General features: G+C 51.9%; 1 pseudogene; it reads left to right on the top strand.

The window, feature by feature from the left end:
* LOC127044653 (maestro heat-like repeat-containing protein family member 1) overlaps window positions 1-12503 on the top strand; it is a 75502-nt pseudogene extending 62999 nt beyond the window's left edge.
* Window positions 12504-23517: the final 11014 nt, after the last annotated feature.

Raw genomic sequence — 23517 nt, 5'->3', positions numbered from 1 at the left:
AGGTGGGAGGAAGGATTCTTTGGGGAAGGGCAGCCCATGGTCCAGGTGAGACCCATGTCTAATTGCAGAGGGATCAGAATCACCTGCGTAAAGGGACCCTGAATACCAACAGCACCTAGCTCCACTTGTCCCCCTGCCTCATGCACCCCACCTCCCTTGCTATTTACTTCCCTGCTTCTTTCTGCTCCGTCTCTCCAACAGCTGCCCTGGGAGGGTCTGGATCTTGTGCTGCAGACATTCCTGGAGCAGCACCTAACCCCCACCACGCTACTGCATCTATTTCTGGTATGATGGGGACCCATTTGCACTGGCCATCTGGGGCTGGGCCTGTTGTTCAGGTTCTATCTGACGCAAAAGAGGAAAGGCTCCAGTTGATCTCGAGGTGGCTGAGCAGGTCTCTCAGCTGCTGTGAACTAGCCAGTTCCCATGGGGCATACACCCAACCCTGGGATCCAGAAAGACAATCCTAGTCCTGCTGCAAAGCGTGTCACTTTGGCCTCCTAAATTTGGGCTGGCACCCCTGTGCCTCTGAAGAAACAGCCGCAAGACCCCACAGGATCAATGGGAAGAATCCTCAAAGCACTGAGCCCAAGACCCTCAGATCTGTCCCAACACCCCCCAGACAGGAGAGGAGCACTGAGTTCCAGTGTCCAGAAGCGGAGGAGAAGAGGTTAAATGCTCCATGTCCTCTCTCTGCTGGGGCAGGAAGCAGGTTCTGGGGGTTGTCCTGGCATTTCTGCTGCTCACACGGCTTTCTCCCTGCTCCCCAGCACTTGCAGCCATGGATCTGCTCTCCCCGGGCCCTGGAGAGAAGCCGAGCTGTGAGAGCCAGCGCCCAGTTCTTCATGTTCTATCATTTCAAAGCTATCACCAAGGTGAGCAGCACATACCCTGCTGCCCCCCACAGCACTCATGTGGGGTGGGTAATACAGACAGAGCTGAGCTTGCCCCAACCCATGCCCTGATTTTCTGTTTGGTGGCCCATTAGGACCTGAAACCCATGGCAAAGCAGGGCTACATGGCCAGGCTGCAGACAAGCCAGGCCTTTGATGTTCAGGTGGCCACCAGATACTGGGCATCTCAGGTTCTCTACTGGCTCTTCATGTCTTGCAAAGGTAAGATGATGCGGAAGCAGTCGCCACTTCTCAGCCCTCACAGCCCTTGCCATTACCTAGCGAGCATGGCTAAAGAGAGAACGTGGTGCCTTCATCCCATACCTGACCAGAGGGACACACAGTAGAAGTTGGTTGTTACCCACCAGGCTGACCTGGCATCTACCCTTCACCAGGTGCCTGGGACCATCTGGGACCTCCCCTGATCCCACCCCACCCCCAACACACCTTCTGCAGCAGGGTGATACTTGGGCAGTTGGCCCAGGAGCCAGCTGAGAGCTCACCATAGCTGGGCATTCCCAGCTGCAGCTGGAGTCTGGCTCTTTGGCACTTCTGACCTGGGTCAATGGGGAGGGGAAAGAATCCAGCCCTGAGGGCTCTGCCTGAATGCTGCTGGTTTCTTGTGCAGCCATCGTGCAGACCAAGACAGGGGCGGTGGCGATCGTGCTGAGCAAGACGCAGAAGGATGCCAGCTGCACAGAGAGCCCTGCCCATGTTGCTATGGTGAGTAAAAGAAACTGTGGCTGGAGAGAGAGACACACCCATGGGAAAGGAGGGTTATCATCTCCTTCCCTGATGAGGAGCCGGCAGATGGAAATTCCTGTGTATGGGCTCCAATGCCCACTCACATAGCCCTGGCACAGACTGCCAGTGCCTCTGTCCCCGTTCCCCAAAGAGAAAACCCACCTCCCCGGGCCTGGGCTCACTGCTCACACTCGGCCGGTGCCTTTCCCTACAGCTCATAGCGAAGCACCTGCCATCGCGTGACCTCACTCCCTTCAGCTTCACCCTGCTGCTGGGCCTGCTGGAGAAGGGGGAGTGTGCTGACCAGCTGGCGGGTGTCATGGAGGCAGTGCTGAGAGAGAAAGAATCAGAGGTACAGGGCCAAGGAATGGCTGGGCACTGGACATCTTGGGCAGCTCAATCTTGCCCCGTTGCTAGAATTCCTGGGGCACAAGGGAGGATGTGGAGGGGAGACGTCCCTTCTCACCATCATTGATCAATGGGACCCATCCATCCCCTTTGTGCAGGGTGGCCGCTGGACACGACCCTGTAATGATTTGCAGGCTTTGATCCCAGGCGTCTGGCTTGCCCGGCTCACTCCCTGGGAAATGTGCCCTGTCTCTAGACTCATCCCGCAGCTGGGGGAACAGAGCCCACAGTGAGGTCCCCCGTGTCCACTGATTCTGCCCAGTAGACACGGATTGATGTTGAGGATGGAAATGCATCCTGGATGCTTGGATCCCACTCTGGTGCCGAAGCAGCCCAGGCATGCTGTCACAAGGGGAGGTGCAGCCAGGATATCTGGGGGGGCTGGGGGGTGTCACTGGGCAGTGGGATTGGGACCCTTAGTGCTACGGATCTGGCTCAGGGGTGGGGGTTTCAAGGTACCAAACCCCTCTCGGCTCAGTCACTCGCTAGGAGAGTTTATCCATGGCTTCCGCCAGGCCATGTGACCACTGACTTGTTTCTGAGCCTGCCCAGCTCCTCCTGACCCTTGCCTGCCAGACACCCACAGCGGGGGGAGGGTCTCAGCCACTGCTTTGCCTCTGCAGGTGCATGATCTGCACATGGCTCATTCCTGCAAACTGAGCCCACCCCGGGGGGCGGGAGAGGCAGCTGAGTGATGGGAGGAGAGACATCCTGCACTTGCTGGCCAGACAGCACACCAAGGACGCAGTCAGCATTCTCCTGCAGATGCCCTGGCATTACAAGTGGTGAGCACCAGCCCTGGGGAAAGGATAGAACATCCCCCTCTAGCCTCCGAGCCCCCTCTTAATGGGGTCACTCCACAGCACCATGGTTACATGCAGCACAGACCCTCCCCTTGCACACAGGCCCCCAGGGAACAGCCGTGCCCCGGCATGTGTCACCATTCGCCTCCCTGTCCCTTGGAGAGCTCTGTATGCTCTGGGACCCCTGGCTCAGGGCTCCCCCAGCTGAGCTATTCCTAACACAACTGTCACCCTCCCCCACTTCATTCTGTGCTAACCCCTCCGAGTTCGGCTGTGCAATGGCTTGGCTGGCTGGAGGCCAGAACAGTCTTCCAGGGAACCCTCATCACAATACAGAGCAGGAGAGACCCCATGTGAGCAGGGTCACCCCCTCTGTCAGCATGGCCCCCCGCTCCCAGCAGGGCATCCCTCCAGGCTGAGGCAGGAGAGGGGCCAGCCTAAGTGCATTGCCCCCACAGACGCCCCTTCACTGAGCATGTCCTCGCAGGGGCACCCCCTCCCCACAGCTGGGAAATGCCCTCTCCCCCCCCCGCAATCCCAGCCTGGTATCTTCCCCATCGCTGCACGCTTTCAGATGCCTCATCCCACTCTTCTCCAATTCATCTGCCTGCCAGATTCCCCCAGGCCAGCAGCGCCTTCCCTGCATCCTGCCCAGAGCCCATTTTACAGCCTTCTCCAACCTCCCCAAGCCAGAGCCATGGCGTGGCCAGCACTGGAGCTTTGTTCCTTCGGAACCTCCCACCCCCTGCCCCATGGGGAAGGAGCTCCTGCTCTCCTTGCCCCCAGCCCCCACTCTGTGCCCCCCCAGCTCAGAAGATCCAGCCCAGAACCTAGCCCTAGCACCCACCCCAAGGGTGGGCACCTCCTCACACACACTAGCCCCCACCCCTGAGCCTGGAGTCACTACTTTCCCCCATGGGGGCTCTAACCCCAGCCCCTCTGGTTCCCATCAGTAGAAGGCTGCAAGAGAGGGAGGGCCTGCCCCCAGCTGGGAGAAGTGAGTCTGGCCACCTCCGCCCATCCCTTGCTGTGACACAGCGCCCCCTGGCAGTGCCCAGGCCGGAGGGTATGAAAGCCTTAGGACTGGCCAGTGCCTGAAAGGCCTTGAGGTCAGCCATGAGCAGGCTCAACCTGCTGCTTCTGGCCTGTCACCCCTTGGAGGGCATCATCCCCGGTGTGCACCAACTGGGCCCCTCCTCTGTGTTAATTTCTTCCCTGCCATCCCTCTCTCAGTCACAGCCAGGCCAAGGCCATCTGGAGATTCCTAGGTGCAGACCCCATGCTGACCAGGGAGGTATTGCACATCCTGCTGTATGACAGCCCGGTGAAGGGCCAGGCTAACACTAGACAGAGCCAGGACAGGAGCTGTCCCCAGCCAGCCCGGCTGCCCCTGTAGTAAGTTCCCAGCGCTGGCATTCAGCCCTCTTTCCCGGCTGCATTCTGCACATGGGCACAGCCTTCTGACTGTATCTTGTTCCCTTCCAGACCACACACGGCCTGTGGGAGCTGCTTGGGGCCCTGGGACAAGCGGACACTGGAGGGACTCGAGGACGACCTGTTTGCCTCTTCCTTCCTTGTCCTTGCCTGCTCCCCGGCACGGCACCTCTCGGGAGCCCAGCAGGACCTGTCCAGTGATGCCAGTACCCGCAGGTAATGTGTGGGGCTGCTGGATTCCAGCACCCACGCAGTGTCTGTGCTAGCCCCTAGGAGGGGGAAGTTTCCTGCTTAGATCCTTGTTGTCTAGGGATCTCTGATGCCTTTGGGGGACCAAGGGTTCAAATTAGCCAGGCTTCTCGTGCTTAGGAGCAAGCAGAGCTTCTCAGAGTGGTCATACCATGGGGGAAGGGCTCAGAGCAGCAGGGTGTTCAGGGGGCACTGCATGTACTTTTCTCCCTAGGATCAGTTTCCTGGGCGGGAGAGGGGTGGAATTTTCACATATTTGGAGGAGGGTGTAGGTCACTGTATTAAGTGAAAGCCCTGATAAAGGCCCAGTATGAGGCCTGAGGCTTGAACTAAAATAATGGCCAAGACTTTGCTAACATAAAGCAAAGTGAAGCTGTGAGCCAGAGGCAGGCCCTGCTCACAGAAGCTGGCAAGGAAAGGGCTGATGCTGCAAGAAGATACGTACCTAAAAGGTACTGAACACTAGATATCAGAACATTCACATACTTGCACATTCCACACAGATAACAAGGAACAGACTGACCCATCCCAATGACAGGGGCAAAAGGGTAATATGATGGATAGAGTTGTTTTGATTCGAAACCAACATGTACAAGGTGAGAGGCGGCACCTTACTGCGTAGAGGGGTTGTACCTTGCTACGTAGAGGGGTTGCACCTCAATACGTCAGGAGTTATGTGTAACTTGCTTGCACCTGTGTATAAGAATGCATCCTTGGGGCGATGTCTTTGTCCAGCCTAGGGGGCAGTGGAAAGTCCCGCCACTAACTGAGCCGAGTCCATTGACCGTGGGTACATATTTGTAGTATGCTCGGTAGACTAAGTAATCTGTGGAGAACTACTACTGTATCCAATGTGGCAATAAACCTGGCCGACGTGCCTTCGTACCTTACTAGACTCTGTGGTCATTGGGGGTTCTCTTCGGGTCTGCTGTGTCAGCTATCTGCGCAGAGCTGGGGCAGCACACAGAGGGAACACATGCACGCAGCCGAGTGATACCAACAAGGAGAGAGCAGAGCACCATACCGGTAGCATCTGACAACACCTCTGACAACACTGGTGACCCCAACCGCTGATCTGGTGAGTAAGCGAGCTGTCCGCTGTAGGAATCGCGATCTAACATGGCAGAGAACCTCGTGCTAGGGAACCCCCTGATCCCCTCCCTTTTGATCCCCATGGAGTTTGATAACTCCTGGACCCGCTGGATTGCCAGTAAGGGGGGTCCATATGAATTGAAGAATGGGGAAACATGGACTGGCATATGTAGAGCTGAGGCTCTGAGAAATAGTAGTAAAAGTAAAAAAGCAAAAATTTTGCAACTACTGTCTATGGCAGTGAGATGGCTGAAACAGCATGCTGGCATGCTGGCCAAACAAGTAATAGAAAAAGCAGGGCAAGTAACAGTAACAAAGAAAGAGTTAAAAGAATCAAAAGAAGCTACACAGCCCTGGAATGCTCCCACCGCCCTAGCAGGGTGGCAAGCAGCCCAGAGACAACTAGTACAGGAACAAAGTGAAACATTGGAAACAACTGTAAGGAACCTACAAAAAATACATGTGCCGTCCCCTGTTATAAATATTGGTGGTAAACAGCAGGCTTCAGGTAGCTACCCTGTGCCTGAAGAATGGGGACAGAAGCGGAAAGAGGTGGTCCTAGTAAAATTAAAAGATGAAACTGGGTCCACTGCATTGCAACCATCACCTTATAATAAAAGCCAGGTTCCAGTTAAACTTAAACCGGAACCTAGACTGGTGCCTGTCAGAACGGGACAAGTAAGTGCACAGAAGGAAAGAGTAGCAAACAATACTCTCATTGAATTGGTAAATCAAATGAAGGAAAAAATGGAACGGTTCACAGAGCACATTAGGAGACAGGAGCTGCGACTCGATCGCAGGGGAGTGAATAAAAAATAATTTCGAAGTAAAAAACTGAAATTAAGCGGTTTAACACCTAAAATTAATGCATTAACACATAGAGTTGCCCAAAAACAGTTAACTGCAGCAAAAAAAGGGCACTCCCACTATCATTTGGCATGCACGCAAAAGCAACAGACACTGGGGGAACAAATTCAGGTTTTACAAGAGCAGGTAACTACCCCTAATCTCCTCTCAGAGCCAGGACAAAAACCAGGGGCGCAATTCCCAAGTGTGCAGGTTCCCAATTGCTTTGACCCATGGAACCACACTCCACGCTCATATCTGAAAATAGAACCTTCTTTCTCAAATATTTTTACATATCGGTTAAGTTTTGTCTTTTATGTGTTTTCTCAGTTTGCTAAACTTGCTGCTGCTGTCTGTACTTTCAAATGCCTTTATAGAGTTAATCTCCCTTGGCTCAGGTCTTGCTAGGTTGCTCGTCACCCCCCTCCCCCTTTTTCCCCTGCCTCTCCTCACTTCTACTTTTTCTCTTTGTTTTAAAAGTTAAAAGTTATAGTTTTTACAGAAACCTCCAAAAGATAAAGCAATTGAAAACAGAACAAAACAACAAACAAAAAGAAAATAAGGTAAAAACTTTAAATCCAGTAAATTAATTATTTTAACCCTTCAGGAATGCAACAGCTGGAATTATTCCTAACTTTCTTGAAGATATGGTTGCCAAGCAACAGAAATGCACTCTCTGCTTCTAATCCTAACCACTAACTAATATTTGAAACATGGGCTTTTCTTATTCCATACAGCAGAGTTTTAAAATAATGTTAAATATAAAGTAATGCAAAATTCCTTGTTACCAAATTAATACAATACATTTGGCAAATATTAATATATTTTTATCAAATTCATGCTACAAGTTTTAAATAAGGTAATAACTTGTTTATTCAAATGTTTAACCCTTTTTACTTTTATTTTTGGTGGTGTTATTTTGTGTAGTTATGAATAGAATTCTGGCGCCATTTGTTTTTAATTGTAAGTTTGTCCTGTATGTCGTGTGTGTGTCTTGTGTCTATGTTGTGTGTGTCACGTGACTATTTTAAAAAAAATATATATTTTTTTTTGTTGTTGCAACAAAAGTCAATTTTATACCCTTTTAAAAATATATATATAAAATGTGGTACCACACTATTTTAAAATCATGGTTGGGGTATAATCATAGTATTATTAACACCAATTTTTTGTGCAAAGTTCAAAAAGGTTTCAGTTACAAATATATGTACATATATTTCTGTCTCAACAAATAATGCAATTGCAAACAAAAAGAATTCTCCTTTATCAATCACAGTTTTGTTTTTTAAGTTTTTTTTTTAAATTGTTATTCAAAGAAAAAATGTAAGGGGAAATCTCAACATTAAGGTAAAGATAATATTAATAAAATGTCAATCTCTTGTTTGGGCTTTTTATAAATTTGTTTGCACTGTTAAATACAGTTATAAGACTGTCATAACCAAAATGTTTTAAAATAACAATTTATGCATTAAGCGAACCAAACAATTTCAACAGGTTTCCACATTTTTAACAGGTTTCCACCTTTGGCTCCCAAACATAGCAAAGCATTTTGAAAGTATACCCTCAAATATCCTCAAAGTATTTGCATGTATCTGTATTTAAAATTTATTTTGGTTTAATGTTATAGTTGGTTTAATTTTATATGCTTTTCTTTTGTTTTGTTATGTTCATGGGGAGCAATGGTTGTTAAGGTTTGTGCTTCTAAACAGTTAACAAAAGTAAAATTGGTATCATAAGCGAATTAACTCTAACTCTAAAAAGCTTGTTGAAGTTATGTTACTAAAACAAAGTGTTCAGCAAGGGAAAGCAATACCCCTTCTCATGAAAGATTGTGAGCATTTATTTTAGCTGTTAAGCATTACATTTAGTATTAAATATTAGTAATGCACCCCAAATGAAAATGAACGTCTATACAACAATTGCAAAAGTATAGCTTATGTTATAAAAGGCTCGGTCCCTATTACATTGTTCTTATTACATTGTAAACAAACTAAGTTAAAACTGTGCATTAAGTTTGGGTTACTGAAAACAAACAAACAAAAAACTTTACTATGTTAACTAACAAAAGTTGTTTAAGTTGCATCCCACAGACCAAAGATGCCAGAAAATATCACACCTTGAAGACACCAGATAATAACTGTATACAGTGAAGAAACCTCCAAGCATCAAGAAAAGAAAAATGCTTTATAAATAAGAGACTATTCAAATACACTTCTATCTACCATATATGGACAATTAAGTTAACAATCAGACAAAAACCACTAGCTGGACCAGAAAAACTGTCATTTAATTTCAACTTGGTTACTGTGTAAAAATAACTGTATTCTTGCTGTACTACTGTATTATCATTGTACTGCTGTATTATTGCTGTATTGTATTATTGCTGTACAATATGTACAACGTGTATAACCTTGCTAAACTGTTTAACCAACACACAGGTAAAAATCAACAAACGAATGGCAGCAAACACCATGCAGGCAAGGAAAAAACAAATTGGTAAAGAAATTAAGTTACATAGTAACTACAAATTGGGTAAACAAATTGCCTGTTAGTACCAGTCATAATTTGGGTCAGTGACACTGCATCCTAACTGAGGCACATGTTAGTCAAAACAATCTTGTTCAGTGTCTGGGTACCAATATTAAAGCCTGACACAGCAATATTTGATAAATTGGTTACTGTCTGTTCAGTAGGTTATCTGGAAGACAGCATCCAAAAGAAACAACTGGATCTACATCAACTACTGGTGTATCACAGAGCAGTTCAACCAATGGAACAAAGAAGCTACCCACTTCTGTTTCCTGCCCAGTAAAGCTTACCCAAGGGTGACGACCAGCAGCAAGGGTAACCTATAACATGAATGGACAGTACTTTGTAGTAACTAATTACAATATATTTATATATAAAGGCCTCAGTGGTAGTGTCACTACTCCAAATTTCTGTTTTACTTCATATATACGCTGGAGGACTCACTATCACAACCCCTATCTCAGTATTTCAAAATACTCAGCCTACTACTAATAATGAGAGAGGTGGTCACTGGAATTGCCCTAATGAAAGTGTGTTTCTATCTGTGTCACCAAAGTAAAAGGGCCAGAGTACACCAGCAGCCTGGAAAAACATGGTTACACTTGGATATAAGTTGGTGTCATATGTACCCATACATACTATACATATATGCCCATACACACTACAAATATATGCCATATCCATATAATTAATATATATTAATTATTTGGAAGTGCCTCTAAGGATCAATCATAATACTACATTCCTCAGTCATGGTCCCGGGCCTAACATTCCCAGGCCCACCATAAGGGACTAAAAAATAATTGAATAATAAAATCTGCCTAACAGTCATACGAGGGAATGTGCAGACTAAACAGACAGATGGGGCATGAGTGTATGGATGGTAAAATAAGGTAATCACATAACAGTGTTTAGCCCACTGGGTTATCTTTAGTCCATGCATTATGCTTCTCCAGGACGATGGGTAAACATTCTCCCCATAAAAAGACAAAAAGTGGGGGAATGTAGTAAGTGAAGGCCCTGATAAAGGCCCAGTATGAGGCCTGAGGCCTGAACTAAAATAATGGCCAAGACTTTGCTAACATAAAGCAAAGTGAAGCTGTGAGCCAGAGGCAGGCCCTGCTCGCAGAAGCTGGCAAGGAAAGGGCTGATGCTGCAAGAAGATACGTACCTAAAAGGTACTGAACACTAGATATCAGAACATTCACATACTTGCACATTCCACACAGATAACAAGGAACAGACTGACCCATCCTAATGACAGGGGCAAAAGGGTAATATGATGGATAGAGTTGCTTTGTTCAAACCAACATGTACAAGGTGAGAGGCGGCACCTTACTACGTAGAGGGGTTGTACCTTGCTATGTAGAAGGGTTGCACCTCAATACGTCAGGAGTGATGTGTAACTTGTTTGTACCTGTGTATAAGAATGCATCCCTGGGGAGATGTCTTTGTCCGGCCGGGGGGGCAGTGGAAAGTCCCGCCACTAACTGAGCCGAGTCCATTGACCGTGGGTACATATTCGTAGTATGCTCGGTAGACTAAGTAATCTGCGGAGAACTACTACTGTATCCAATGTGGCAATAAACCTGGCCAACGTGCCTTCATACCTTACTAGACTCTGTGGTCATTGGGGGTTCTCTTCGGGTCTGCTGTGTCAGCTATCTGCGCAGAGCTGGGGCAGCACACAGAGGGAACACACGCACGCAGCCGAGTGATACCAACAAGGAGAGAGCAGAGCACCATACCGGTAGCTTCTGACAACACCTCTGACAACAGTCACATCTGCAGACACTCCCCCCCACCTCCACAGTTGACAGCAGGGGAACCAAAGGCTGAAGTGGAGCAGCTTCTATTCTCACCCTGATCCCTTCAGTGCTGCAGCAAGAGAGTCCTGCCCCTGCACCCCACCCAGAGATCAGGCATCCCCGCATCACCATCTCCTCCCTCCTTCTCTTCCCAGCATGGCCGTGCAGGCCCTGGTACAGATGCTGCACCTCAGGGGCAGTCAGCCAGCTGTGGAGTTAATGGACCAGGAGTGAGGCTGGCAGCTGCTGGAGGCAGGGGCGGCTCTAGGAATTTTGCCACCCCAAGCATGGCAGGCAGGCTGCCTTCAGCGGCTTGCCTGCAGAGGGTCTGCTGGTCCCGTGGTGACCAGCAGGGTGCCTCCCGCGGGTTTCTGCCCTAAGCATGCGCTTGGAGTGCTGGGCCCTGGAGCCGCCCATGGCTAGAGGAGGCCCAGCCCGAGGGGTTCACTCTCCTTAGCAGGTGAGGACAGAGGCTGGAGGAGTCATGTTCTCGCTCTGGAGCCCAGTGGGGCAGAGATGGGAGGGGGTGGGCAGGACCGGGCCGGATTCCGGCATGTGCAGGGTTGTCATGCATACATTGGCACGAGCTCTTGCTCTCTCCCAGGACCATGGTGATCCACCCAAATCAGGTCCTGAAGAGCATCCCGTGGCTCCTCCTTCCCAGCCTCCAGGCCAGCCAGGAGGGCGACCGCGTGGCTGCACTGTCCTGTTGGCAGAGGTGAGCCTGGAGGACTGGGGGGAGGGTTAACCAGGCCCAGAAGCTGATGGAACAGGAGGCCAATAGCTGGTCAGCCAATGAGAGATGGACCTGGTGGTGCATTGCTTGTAAATTAATCCCTCTGTGGGGGGCTCTGTGGTGGGGTTTGGGAGCACCCCACTGGAACCACAGGGAGCGCTCTGCCCCGCTCTTGTCACATCGGTTAAGCACAGTGAAGCCAGCCTCTCGTGAACAGCAGTCGGTACAGATCTAAGTCACCTCCTGGCCCCTGATCACACTCTCTTCCCCTTGCTCCGGCCAGGCTAGGACCCACTGGCCTCACCCAGCCCTCTCTGACAGCTCCTTTCGGCCCCTTTAGTTCCTCGGCAGCCCCCTGCTCATGGAGAAGGAGCCCGAGGCCATGCTGGAGCAGACAGAGGACAGCAACACCCACATTCGAGGCAGAGCGCTGCACGGCCTCAGGAATGCAGTGACCGAGTTCCCGGAGAAGGTGGGTCTGGGATGGCAAGATACTAGGCAGAGAGGGCTGGGTAGAAAGCTCCTGGTTCCCCTTCTCCCCAGCCCATGGCTCCTGTGGAACAGACTGGGCTGTAGGCTGACTTGTCCTGACTTTGGTTCCACTCAGGCTGACAGAGCGTTGCTCATCGAGTGGTGTCCAACTCCTTCTCTGCAGGTCAGGAAGAAACGAGAACAGATCCTGGGGAGCTTTTTCCGCGCCGTGTGCGAATGCTGCAACTCCCGCGCCGTTCTGGATGCCATGGAAGGGCTCTGCTGGATGCTGCAGGACCCCAAGGCGTCTCTGAAGGTGCACGTCGCCATCCCACTGGCCCTGCAGGCGAGAACGTTCTTTGAGGATGTAAGTACCAAGCAGGGCAGGCCCCATGGCGCTATAGGGCCCCCCACAGGGGGAGATGCTCAGGACCTGTCCTCCCGTAGAGTGGACTCAGTGTCCAATGCAGGCATGTTCCTGTACTTGTAGGGCAGGTCAGCTCCTCTGCCCGGGGAGGCAGGGATAGAACCACAATTTGAAGACTTCAATAACTCGGATATAGGTTAGGGGTTTGTTATAGAAGTGGATGGGTAGGGTTCTGTGGCCTGCTTTGTGCAGGAGGTCAGACTAGATGATCACATTGGTCCCTCCTGACCTTAAAGTCTATGAGAATCATTCTTGGGCCCTGGGCCCACAACTGTTTGACAGCCCTGGGGCCCAGCAGGAAGGAGGGGAGTTTGCAGAGAATTGCCCTGTCATTTGAACTAACTGAGCAGCCCCAGCCAAGGGCGAGGCTGGGGGTTGTTACGAGCCTCATTTGGTGCTAACACTGCAGAACCCAGCCTGGCATATGCCAGGAAGTCGTGTTGCAGACCCAGCACTCACCATCTCTCCCAAGGATTTCTGCCAGCCCCCTGCAAGTGGCAGCTCCAAGAGCCCCTGCTTGCACGGAGCAGCTGACCACCACCCCAACCACCCACCCCCACCCCCCAGCCCCAGCTATGGGTATGGGGATACGAAATTCTAGCTTTGAGTCTTCCTGCCTTCAACAGCTGATCATGCCCCAAAGGGCTGCACCAGAGCTGAGGAAACAGAGCCAGGTGCTGAGGAAACACATCCCAGGGCTGGAGTGTGTAGTCCAACCCCTCCCCCACATCACGGGCATGTTTCTTTCAAGGGGGCCAGCGAAGTCAATGTGAATACGTTGCCACGGGTTTTCAGGCCAGTCCGATGGGTGTAGGGGTGCCCACTGGGGTGCATTCCTCACACCCTGACATGATATACAAGCTTTTGCCTTGTCTTCAATAGCACTGTCCAGTCCAGGCCACCAAAAATAGCTTCGTGCAATTTCCTTCATGCGCACTATTCCACAGTGACCGGAATGTAGCTGTTCTAACATCTGTGATCTCAGCGGTGGTGGAATAATGACACATCTCCCCCACAACAAACAACCAGATTGGACCGATAACTCCGTCCTCCTGGACATGTAGGTAACAAGGTCGGGTGAGACCGGAGAGGTTTGTCGAGATTTTCCATGCATCACCAGATCCATAACTTGGGACAATACTGAGTCAACGCGAGTTGCCTTCTTTGTCTGAGTAGCAGTGATGGGTGTATTCTCTACCTGTTCAAAGTAGAAGATTTCCTTTTGGGCACTATCTTGACGTTTGACAGGCAAAGGCAACCTTGAGAGGCCATCTGTATTGACGTGCAGAGTGGATTTCTGATATTTGATTTCATATGTGTGTGCTGAAAGTAACAACGCCCAACGTTGCATACGACTAGCAGCTAATAGGGGAATGCCTGTGTAGGGTCCAAAAATTGACGTCAGAGGACTATGGTCTGTGAGAAGAGTAAATTTCCACCCAAACAGGTACTGATGAAAGTTCCGAATTCCAAAAACAATTCCTAATGCCTGACGTTCGATTTCGGCGTAGTTAGTTTCTGCTTTGCTTAGAGTGCGTGAAGCAAAAGCAATAGGTCTCTCTTTTCCCGAAGGCATAATGTGTGACACGATTACTCCCACTCCATAAGGGGAGGCATTGCAGGCCAATTGTAGGGGTAAGGATGGATCAAAGTGAGTTAGAACTTCAGAATTTAGGAATGCATCCTTAGCTTTGTTAAATGCAACATCACAGGCTTCAGTCCACTTCCAGGCCTTGTTCTGCCCCAGGAGCTCATGAAGTGGTTTTAGCAGTGTGGCTAACTGTGAGATGAACTTTCCATAATAGTTCAGTAATCCTAGAAACGAGCGCAGCTGGCTTACATTTCGAGGTGGGGGAGCCTCCACAATAGCTTTAACTTTTGCAGGGGCCTTTCGAAGACCTGCAGAATCAATGATGTGTCCCAAATATTCAGAGGGTTTGAAGAATTCGCACTTATCTTTGCAAACTCATAGGCCATACTCTTCCAGTCTTTGTAGGGTAAACTCTAAATTCTTTAAGTGATCCTCTTCATTCCTTCCAGTGACCAGGATATCATCCAGATAGCGCTGAACTCCTGACAAGCCACACAAGATCTGGTCCATAGCCCTCTGGAACAGGGCAGGAGCAGATGTTATTCCCAAGGGTAGGCGACAGTATCGATAAAGCCCCTTATGAGTCACAATAGTCAACAGCTCTTGGGACTTTTCATCGACATGCATCTGTAAATATGCTTGACTCAGATCAATCTTACTGAACTTTTGTCCCCCAGCCAGGCTTGCGAAGAGGTCATCGATGCGGGGAAGCGGGTATTGCTCTGCACACAACACTGGGTTGACAGTGACTTTAAAATCACCGCAAATCTGGAGAGAGCCATCTTTCTTAACTATTGGAACGATAGGAGTGGCCCATGAGCTATGGGTAACTGGTATTAGGACTCTATTGGTGACCAGGCGCTCCAGGTCTGCTTCAACTTTTGGCCTGATGGCATGTGGCACAGTTCGGGCTTTCAGATATTTTGGTGGACAGTCAGGTTTAACGTTCAATGTCACAGTGATTCCCTTCATACTTCCCAAATCATCTCCAAAAACAGCAGCATGTTTCCTTAGTATAGGGGTTAGACTGGTTTCTTCTTTAGTCATCCAGTGCACTTCTGCCCAGTTCAGCTGAATCTTCCCAAGCCAAGACCTACCCATTAAAGCTGGGTAGTTACCTCTCTCCACAAACAGTGGCAATTTAGCAGCCTGTCCATTGAGCTTCACCTTAACATCAATAGTGCCCAAGATGGGCACAGCTTCTCCCGTATACATCTTCAGAACAATTTTTGTTGCCTTAAGAGAAAAATGCTGTAGTTTTTCTTTATACACAGTCTTGGAGACCAGCGAGACGGCTGCACCGGTGTCCAGTTCCATGCATATAGGTTTGCCATCCAACAATGGGGTTACCCAGTATTCATGTGAGCCCACTGCCAAAGACAAAACATGCAGTGGCACTTCCTCTTGCAATGAGGTGTCATCTTGATCATCCTTGGTCTGCTCTAGGGTATGCAGGGTTCCTCTTTTTGTCGGCCAGACCACAGGCCTCTTTTTCTTTTGTTTACAGGCACACTCAATGTGTCCCTTTTTGCCACAGTGTCGACACACCAGGTCCTTACACCAGCATTCTGATGCCTGGTGACCTGGCTTACCACAGCGGTAACATTCTTGACTCTGCACAGTTTTGTGGGTAGGTTCTTGTGACACTTTTTGCACCCTAGGGGATGCACCGATGTATTGCGCCTCCCTTTTAGCCAGTTCCATGGAGACAGCAATATCAACAGCCTTCTGTAATGTAAGCTGAGCCTCTGTCAGTAGGTGCTTCCGTATAACTTCACTGTAGAGGCCACACACTGACCTGTCACGCAGGGCATCATTTAACATCTCTTTAAATTCACAGTGTTCTGCTAGCTTTTTTAAAATTGTTACAAATTGTGCAACTGTTTCATCTTCTTTTTGGTCTCTTTTGTGGAACCGAAATCTTTCAGCAGTTACCAGTGGTTTTGCGGAAAAATGGGACCCCAGGATTTCCACGATGTCACTGTAAGATTTAGTCTCAGGCTTAACAGGGTGTAGTAAGCTGCGTAGCAGGGAGTAGGTTTTAGCCCCTACAACACTTAAGAATATTGGCGCCTTCTTCTCTTCTGTAATGTGATTTGCAATAACAAAAAGCTCAAAACGCTCAGTATACACAGGCCATTGCACTACATTCTTATCAAAAGGTTCCAGTGGCCTGGTCAGAGTAGCCATGATTTTTAGTTTCACTTTCACAGTCAGTGCAAACAAGCAGTTTTTTTGTTTGTTTGTTCTTTACCTTGACATCTACTTCCTTCTGTTACTGGAGCAGCACCGGAATCCCATCCCCATTGCCGCTTGTTATATCCTTGGGGGCAGCCGGTTTAGGAAGAAATCACTTGAGAGCAGACAGCAGACAGCTAACAAAACTATCATTTGCAGACACAGAGCTCACCTAACCGGCCGAAGCTGGCTGGGCTATCCCCTGATAATCTAACTCAGTAGCCATAGGACCAAAAACCATGACAACCAAATACACAACATCCAGGAACTCGGTCACTGCATTCCTGAGGCCATGCAGCGCTCTGCCTCGAATGTGGGTGTTGCTGTCCTCTGTCTGCTCCAGCATGGCCTTCACAACCTCCTTCCGCATGGCCTCGGGCTCCTTCTCCATGAGCAGGGGGCTGCCGAGGAACTAAAGGGGCCGAAAGGAGCTGTCAGAGAGGGCTGGGTGAGGCCAGTGGGTCCTAGCCTGGCCAGAGCAAGGGGAAGGGAGTGTGATCAGGGGCCCGGGGGTGACTTAGATCCGTACCAACTGCTGTTCACGAGAGGCTGGCTTCACTGAGCTTAACAGAAGTGACACGAGCAGGGCAGAGTGCTCCCTGTGGTTCCAGTGGGGTGCTCCCAAACCCCACCACCGAGCCCCCCACAGAGGGATTAATTTACAAGCAATGCACCACCAGGTCCATCTCTCATTGGCTGACCAGCTATTGGCCTCCTGTTCCATCAGCTTCTGGGCCTGGTTAACCCTCCCCACAGTCCTCCAGGCTCACCTCTGCCAACAGGACAGTGCAGGCCATGCGTTCACCCTCCTGGCTGGCCTGGAGGCTGGGAAGGAGAAGCCACAGGATGCTCTTCAGGGCCTGATTTGGGTGGATCACCATGGCCCTCGGAGAGAACAAGAGCTCGTGCTGACGTGTGCATGAAAACCCTGCACATGCCGGAATCCGGCCCGGTCCCGCCCACCCTCTCCCATTTCTGCCCCAGTGGGCTCCAGAGCGAGAACATGACTCCTCCAGCCTCTGTCCTCACCTGCTAAGGAGAGTGAACCCCTCGAGCTGGGCCTCCTCTAGCAGCTGCCAGCCTTGCTCCTGGTCCATTAGCTCCACAGCTGGCTGACTGCCCCTGAGGTGCAGCACCCGCACCAGGGCCTATACGGCCATGCTGGGAAGAGAAGGGGACAGGAGATGGTGATGCGGGGCAGAGGCGGCTCCAGGCCCCAGCAGGCCAAGCATGTGCTTGGGACGGCACGCCATGGGGGGCACTGTGCCGGTATCCAGGAGGGCAGCAGGCAGGGCTTCGGTGGAGCCGTGGGACCAGTGAACCCTCCACAGGCACGCCTGCGGGAGGTCCACCAGAACCACGGGACCGGCGACTGGCAGAGCACCCCCCATGGCATGCCGTCGTGCTTGGGGCGGCAAAATGTCTAGAGCCGCCCCTGCTGTGGGAATGCCAGCTCTCTGGGTGGCGTAGGGGGGCAGGACTCCCTTGCTGCAGCACTGAAGGGATCAAGGTGAGAATAGAAGCTGCTCCAGTTCCGCCTTTGGTTCTCCACTCCCCAATTGTGGGGGTAGGGGGGAGTGTCTGCAGATGTGACCTACTCTCTCCTCCACAGATGTAGAAATTGCGCCCCCCCAACCCAGTAAACTGACCCTGGGGAGGAAAGTACATGCAGTGCCCCCCTGAACACCCTGCTGCTCTGAGCCCTGCCCCCATGAGCTGCCCACTCTGAGGAGCTCTCTGGCACCCTGAGTATCCGGGGCAGCTCTGTCTGCTCCTAAGCACGAGAAGCCTGGCTGATCTGAACCCTCAGTCCCCCGAAGGCATTGGGGGTCCCTGGACAACAAGAATCCAAGCAGGAAACTTCCCCCTCCTAGGGGCTAACACAGACGCTGCATGGGTGCTGGAATCCATCAGCCCCACACATTACCTGCAGAGACTGGCATCACTGGGCAGGTCCTGCTGGGCTCCCGAGAGGTGCCGTGCCGGGGAGCAGGCAAGGACAAGGAAGGAAGAGGCAAACAGGTCGTCCTCGAGTCCCTCCAGCGTGTCTGCTTGTCCCAGGGCCCCGACCAACTCCCACAGGCCGCGTGTGGTCTGGAAAGGAACAAGATACAGGCAGAAGGCCGTGCCCGTGTGCAGAATGCAGCCGGGAAAGAGGGTTGAATGCCAGCGCTGGGAACTTACCACCGGAGGCAGCCGGGCTGGCTGGGGACAGCTCCTGTCCTGGCTCTGTCTAGCGTTAGCCTGGCCCTTCTCCGGGCTGTCACACAGCAGGATGTGCAGTACCTCCCTGGTCAGCGTGGGGTCTGCACCTAGGAATCTCCAGATGGCCTTGGCCTGGCTGTGAAGGACAGAGGGATGGCAGGGAAGAAATTAACACAGAAGATGGGCCCAGTTGGTGCACACCAGGGATGATGCCCTCCAAGGGGTGACAGGCCAGAAGCAGCAGGTTGAGCCTGCTCGTGGCTGATCTCAAGGCCCTTCAGGCACTGGCCAGTCCTAGGGTTCATATCCTCCTGCCTGGGCACTGCCAGGGGGTGCTGTGTCACAGCAAGGGATGGGCGGAGGTGGCCAGACTCACTTCTCCCAGCTGCGGGGGGGGCTCCCTCCCTTGCTGCCTTCTACTGACGGGAACCAGAGGGGCTGGGGTTAGAGCCCCCATGGGGGAAAGCAGTGACTCCAGGTGTAGGGGTGGGGGCTGGTGTGTGTGAGAAGGTGCCCACCCTTGAGGGGGCGGCTAGGGCTAGGTTCTGGGCTGGATCTCCTGAGCTGGGGAGGGGCAAAGTGGGAGCTGGGGGCAAGGACAGCATCAGCTCCTTCCCCATGGGGTATGGTGTGGTGGGTTCAGGAGGAACAAGGCTCCAGTTTTGGCCACGCCATGGCTCTGGGTGGGGAGGGTTGGAGAAGGCTGTAAAAGGGGCGCAGTGCTTGTCAGCTCTGGGCACGATGCAGGGAAGGCGCTTCTGGCCTGGGAGAACCAGGCAGGCAGGTGAATTGGAGAAGACCAGCCTCTAGCGGTGGGATGAGGCATCTAAAAGTGTACGGCGATGGGGAAGATACCAGGCTGGGATTCCAGGGGAGAGAGGGCATTTCCCAGCTGGGGGGAGGGGGTGCCCCTCTGGGGACATGCTCAATGTAGGAGACAGGGCACATTTCCCAGGGAGTGAGCCAGGCAAGCAAGACTTCTGAGATCAAAGCCTGCAAACCATTACAGGGCCATGCCCAGTGGCCACCCTGCACACAGGGGATGGATGGGTCCCCATTGATCAATGATGGTGAGAAGGGACATCTCCCCTCCACATCCTCCCTTGTGCCCCAGGAATTCTAGGCACAGGGCAAGATTGAGCTGCCCAAGATGTTCAGTGCCCAGCCATTCCTTGGCCCTGTACCTCTGATTCTCTCTCTCTCAGCACTGCCTCCATGACACCCGCCAGCTGGCCAGCACACTCCCCCTTCTCCAGCAGGCCCAGCAGCAGGGTGAAGCTGAAGAGTGTGAGGTCACGCGACGGCAGGTGCTTCGCGATGAGCTGCAGGGAAAGGCACCGGCCGAGTGTGAGCAGTGAGCCCAGGCCCAGAGAGGTGGGTTTGCTCTTCAGGGAACGGGGACAGAGGCACTGACAGCCTGTGCCAAGGGCTATGTGAGTGGGCATTGGAGCCCATACCCAGGAATTTCCATCTGCCGGCTCCCCATCATGTCTGTCTCTCCAGCCACAGTCTCCTTTGCTCACCATAGCAATGTGGGCACGGCTCCCTCTGCAGCTGGCATCTTTCTGCGTCTTGCTCAGCATGGTCACCACCGCCCGTCTTGGTGTGCACGATGGCTGTGCAAGAAACCAGCAGTGCTCAGGCAGAGCTCTTGGGACCGTATTCTTCTCCCTCCCCGTTGAGCCGGGTCAGAGGTGCCAAAGAGCCAGACTCCGGACGCAGCTGGGAACGCCCAGCTAGGGTGAGCTCTCAGCTCCTGGGCCAACTGCCCAACTATCACCCTGCTGCAGAAGGTGTGTTGGGGCTGGGGTGGGATCAGAGGAGGTCCCAGATGGTCCCAGGCACCTGGTGAAGGGCACATGCCAGGTCAGCCCGGTACGTACCAACCCATTTCTGCTCTGTGTCCCTCTGGTCAGGGATGGGATGAAGGCGCCATGTTCTCTCTGTAGCCCTGCTCACTAGGTAGTGGCCTAGTGAGGGCTGAGAAATGAGACTGCTTCCGCATCATCTTACCTTTGCAAGGCGTGAAGAGCCAGTAGAGAACCTGAGATGCCCAGTATCTGGTGGCCTCCTGAACATCAAAGGCCTGGCTTGTCAGCAGCCTGGCCATGTAGCCCTGCTCTGCCATGGGTTTCAGGTCCTAATGGGCCACCAAACAGAAAATCAGAGCATGAGTTGGGGCGAGCCCAGCTCTGTATCACCCCCACCACCCTGTGAGTGCTGTGGGGGGCAGCAGGGTCTTTGCTGCTCACCTCGGTGATGGCTTTGAAGTGATAGATCATGAAGATCTGGGCGCTGGCTCTCACAGCTTGGCTCCTCTCCTGGGCCCAGGGAGAGCAGATCCACGGCTGCAAGTGCTGGGGAACAGGGAGAAAGCCGTGTGAGCAGCAGCAATGCTGGGGCAACCCCCAGAACCTGCTTCCCGCCCCAGCAGGGAGAAGACATGGTGCATTTAACCCCTTCTCCTCTGCTTTCGGACACTGGAACTCAGCGCTCCTCTCCTGTCTGGGGGGCATTAGGACAGATCTGAGGGTCTTGGGCTCAGTGCTTTGAGGATTCTCCCCATTGATCCTGTGGGGTCTTGGAGCTGTTTTGTTCAGGGTAGGAAGCCAAACTGACATGCCCTGGAGCAGGATTGGATTGTCTTGCTGGTCCCTGGGGAATAAGCAGAGCTGCTAGTGCTACAGCAGCGTGGCCAATCTCCTGCCCTGGACAGGTTGAGGGCCAGGCAGGTGGATGGCTCCTCCTGGGCCCTGGCACTTCGCTCCTGGCTCCTCTGCTTCCTGGAGAGGAAGCCCCCGAGCCACCACACCTGGCTCCCACCCTGCCCTGGGTCCCTCCTGCACAGCTGCACCCTTGGCCACCTCCATGTTGGCCCAGAAGGTGTCTTCCTCCTCCAAAATGCCAGATAATTGCACCGCTTGGCCTGGCCACAAGCTGCTTCCCCGCCAGCGGGGACGGATGGGCCTCTCTCCTCCCGGGGAAGCCAGCAGCTGCTTCCCGCTGGCTCTGGAGCCACCTCCACAGCCTTCTTCCCCAGCATCTGACAGAGCCTGGAACTGAGTGGGGACCAGCCATGAGTCTGAGGAACAGGCAGCCTCTCACTAAGGGGCCTGCCTGCTCTGCCCCCACCTCCCTTCTGCTGGGGCAGCACCCCCTCACTGCACACCCCACCATGGGGCACAGGGACTGCAATCTACACTGGCAGCAGCTCACAGCACAGGCTGCTCTCAAAGCTCCCCCACCCCACTGAGGCACTGTGACACTGGGGGACTCTCATCCTTTCAGAGCAGTGGAGTTTTCAGTCTGTTTGGACAAGCAGCTCCCTCCTCCCCCCAGATAACAGGCCCTCCCAGGTTAGAGAAAGAACAGAATTCGGGAAGGCATCTGAGCTTCCCCTAGGACCTCCTCCCCAGCTAAACTTCACAAGGTCCCAATCATATGAGGCATGAGTCCCGCTCAGTTCCCACTGATTGGGGTTGTGGGTGTTCAGCAGCCCCCATGACTCTCAGCCTGGGGAACAGTCTCCTACAAGGGAAGGGCTGGGAGCTGTATTGCTGGACTATTTCCACCATGCTGGAGGTGGCTCTGGAGAACACCCTGCAAGTAACACACTGCCTAGGCCTAGAGTGAATGGTTGCATGGGGCTGTGTTAATAAATCTAGTCTCACTTGGAGGAGATTCCACCCCCTGTCCCCATTTCTGCCCCTCCCCAAGCAGAACAGGGAAGCCTCTGAGGAAATGCTCCATGCCACTCATTAGCTCTAGATGGCGCAGTGCTGGGTGGCAGATGCTCAGCGTTGCTCTGTCCCTTGCCCTCTTCCTCGCTCTGCACCAAGTGGGGCTGGAAAGGGAGCTGCACAATGCCCTGCTAAAGGATGGATAAACTCAGGCAAGCAGCCAGGGTCCAGAACACTGACATACTGCGGGCAGGATGCCTCCGGTCTCAAGGTCTCCTGGAACCTCACACATATTCATGAAGCCTGACAAGCCAAGGCCTATAGGGAGGGACTCCAACCCCACTGACAGAAAACTGTGGCCTGGGCAGTGACAGTGACAGAGCCAGAGCCTGTGTCCAGTGTCCAGGACCCTGCACTGATCACTAGAGGAACATTCCTTTCCAGAGATGGCAATAGCAAGCAGGACACTCTTCCCAGTCTCCTTGGCGCTGACAGGGAGTGTGACCTGCTGAAGCTACTGAGGCAGGGGATTGGGAGTCAGGACTACTGGCTTTCATTGGCAGTTTTCCTATTGACTTATGGGACCTTGGGCAAGCCATTTCCCTTCTCTGTGTTTCAGTCCCCAGGAGTAAAATGAGGATCTAATACTCACTGTTGTAAAGCGCTGTGAGATTTACCCAGGAAAAGCCGCTCTGTGAGTGCTGTGCAGTACTGTGCCATCAATGGTCAGATCCAAATTCCTAGAGTTTAGATCTAGGCTTTCAGTCCAGTACAGAGTGAGGAGCCCAGCCCTGGACCTTGGATTGAGGCTCAGCCCTTTCTGGGGTGGGAAATGAGCCAGGAGGTTTTTCCATCCCTAGCCAGGTGGATTAACAATAGAGGATTTTAAAAATAGGAACTGAGTTTTTTTAAATTAAACTCACCAACGGTTTTTTCATTAAAAATAAACCTGCTTAAAATTCAATTTTAATTTGACAACCTATGTTAAGGCCTAAATTTATTATAATCTCTTAAAATAATTTCAAGAGAAATCCCTGGTGACCCTGCTTCTCCCCCATCCAGAGCCAATATCACATCTTTGAGTTTGGAAATTCTCAGCACTCCTCAATCGTCTACTGCCTTCAATTGTTCTTTAGATTTAGAGCCCTGGATGCTAGCAGGACTAGACTTTGTTACTGGGTTCTTGGCTGTTCCAAGTCAATGAGGGTCTCAGTCTGGCCTCCAAAGTTCAGAATCCCAGAAGTAGACATCCAGGAGGATTGAGTTACACTATTGATTTTAATCATGTTTTGCATGTGTACTTTTTAGTTATTTTCCTAATGACAGGGTGATTCTCATTAGTTGAGAATCATTAAAAATGTTG

Source organism: Gopherus flavomarginatus, chromosome 2, assembly GCF_025201925.1.
Source record: "Gopherus flavomarginatus isolate rGopFla2 chromosome 2, rGopFla2.mat.asm, whole genome shotgun sequence".
Classification (NCBI taxonomy): Eukaryota; Metazoa; Chordata; order Testudines; family Testudinidae; genus Gopherus; species Gopherus flavomarginatus.
Note: the sequence above shows the minus strand (reverse complement) of the source record. Positions and strands in the feature narration are given on the sequence as shown.